This window comes from Phyllobates terribilis, unplaced genomic scaffold (assembly GCF_046119375.1).
Source record: "Phyllobates terribilis strain yellow unplaced genomic scaffold, ASM4611937v1 Scaffold_2__4_contigs__length_985480577, whole genome shotgun sequence".
In the NCBI taxonomy this organism is placed as follows: domain Eukaryota; kingdom Metazoa; phylum Chordata; class Amphibia; order Anura; family Dendrobatidae; genus Phyllobates; species Phyllobates terribilis.
In genome coordinates, this window is record NW_027362762.1 from 654457826 (window position 1) to 654460669 (window position 2844).

Genomic DNA, 2844 nt, shown 5'->3' on the forward strand with positions numbered 1-2844 from the left:
GAGAGCAGGAGCTATTTTCCTGGTGGAGGGCAGGATGCTGCTGGACTGGTGGACGCAGGCACTGTTCTCATGGTGGAGGGCAGGCTGCTGCTGTTCTCCTGGTCTCCTGTTGGAGGGCAGGCAGTGTTCTCCTGGTGGTGTGAAGTGTAGCAGGAGCTGGAGGTGCCCTGGTCTCAGGCAGCTGATCAAAGCGCTGCTGCTGGCTACTAATATTTCTCCCTTTATTACACGTGTCACATGCAGTCTTGCATACTAGAGATCACACAGGTACAAGTGGGCACCTCGGGATTGTTGAGGTTAACTCCATTTATATTCATGAAAAATCCTCCTCGCTTTAGTCCTGGAAACAAACTTTACACTTGAACTTTTCAACTCTGGCTGCCTCCGCCGGCACAGACAGGGGTCCACAGGGTCCAGTACGGGGGACAGTGACATTTCCTAGCGATAAAAATGCATTCACTGCAAGATCAAGAAAATACTCACCGGATCTAAAGGGTTCCTGCTATTTACTGGATATGATCTGTATGAAGACACTCGTATATTAATTAACGCAGAACACCTATTCTTTTATTTCAAGAATATCATTAAAATAAAATATCTAAATCGTGCAAACAGACAAAAAGGATCTTTGTTTGCAGGATTCAGAGAGTAAATGTTATATATGCGCCAAATCTATGTTTCCAGCTCAGGGGTGCTTCATATTATTCTATGCAGTTAAACTAGCTGGATCTGTGGGAAAAGTAAAGGTAAAGTGGCAGGCTGGACAATGCTGGGGTCTTAGAGATCCCTGGAGAGCGGAGAGGCCCCGGGCTATGACAAAGTGCTCAGCTTCCTACCTGTTCACAGACAGTACAAGCAGTGCGATCTCTGCAGTATTTGGTGTAACCTGTGCTCCTAGATACCACAGTGATAATCCAGGAAGGGCAATGATCCAAAATGCATAGGACTTCCCACGAGTGGAGCCAGCAGGGCAGACCCAGACTGTGCCCCTACTCAGAACACATTGCTGGCAGAATTTAGGTTTCTTAGTAGTTTGTGGGTGAGAGCTGCAGGTAATTGCCGCGTTTAATGACACGCTCCAGTGGCCGCAGGAAGCCACCGACCTCCTTATACCCAGGCCAAAACTTGAAACTAATTCCTGGCCAGGAAATCCTGACCAATAAATCAATTCGCCATTCAAAAACTGTGATGAAAAGCAGAGCATGCTGTACGGGGCTTTCCAGCTCGCTGATGACAGGGGGGTCGTGTCCCAGGAGGCAGGCACTGGTCCTTACTCTGCACTGGGTGCACCTAACACCAGGTCTATGTGCTTCCTTGGATAATGCCATTTCTACATTTGCAGAAATTGTACAAAGCAGGAATAAACCAAAATAAACATTTAAAAATATATTTGTAGATGTTTCGATTTAAATTTGCCCGGTCCATTCCTAATTTTCTCTATTCTATGTGATTTATATAGAAAAGGTCTTTTAACAACATGCTGGCTTATAGAACTTATATGATGGGGGTGAGGGATGGAAATGAGCTTGCTGAGGGAATAAGCAGATACTTCACAAAGTCCATTAGAATTGAGGAAGGGCTCCAGCTTGAGATCCTCATCTTCCAGATCTCATTCATCCCAGAGCAGCACATGTCAGGTGGGGCTGCCAGTGAAAGGGAGAAGTCCCCTGACAGCCGCGTGCAGCTGTCGCCCTATGGGCTCTATAGGCACGGGGCATCTCCAGACATCACTCCTTCCCTCTGCTTTACATGAGAAGCAGCACATATGTACAGAGGAAGGGGGGCGGCGAGAGGTTGCCCTATTGATTCCATTTTTTACCGTTTACCAATAAACGAGCAGTGAATCCAAACAAACAGCTGAGGGAGAGAATGACACAAGGCATTGTTGGGGACATGCCATGCGACTATTCACACACAAAGGACACACGGCGACAATGGCTCTCATCACACAGGAATGGAGTTTCCAAATGTGGCTGAATATTCTGGAGAACGTCCCTGGCGCTGGAGGTTTGGAAACCCATGTTCTGCCCACACATCAGCACACAAGTCTATAGAGAGGTAATCCGACAGAAACCGGCTGCAAACAGCAGCCACATTGTCATTTACCAACGCCAGAGATTGCAGCCCGGACATCGCAATCAGTAGCCGCAATGTCTGCACAGACGGATTCGAAATCCTTCCCCGCTCCCAGAAACAGAATATTCTCATCACTAAATATTTCTATGTTGCAATTTAATTTTTTATTATGTATTGTACAGCATAACATCTAAATTAGCTTAAAAAACTAACAATCCCCTTGCAATTTATCTCTGCCATCACAAGTTCTGCTCGTCTTATTTCTTTCCATACAAATATACTTTTATAATAAAATCACAAAAAGTATCTCCTGCCTGCTATGAACAAGCAATGCGTTATTTGCAGGAACAAACAATCTACACAGGAACATACAAATGAGAAAATCCTGGCTTTTCCTTTCCAGATCCCTTGTTTGATCACCAATCAACACCTAATACTTTCCAATCCGATAGAAAACAGCCATGTTTGTTTGCAAATGTTTATTTCCACTGTTCATTATACATCCAATTGCATCCTTCCTTCACAGCAAACCTTGCAATAAAGTGGATCAACTTGTTCTTTCCTTTCCGGATGATCCCCTACATATCTGGATCTAGCACTGAGAACACCAGATTCAACCCGATTCATTGCAGAGTACACATCTCTGCAATCAAGTTTATTTCCAATAATTTCTTCCTCACATTCCTTCAATTCAAAAGCCTAAGAAAAAAAAATAATAATGATTTATAAATAATATACTACATAAAACCCGGGGGCGTGTAAATCCGT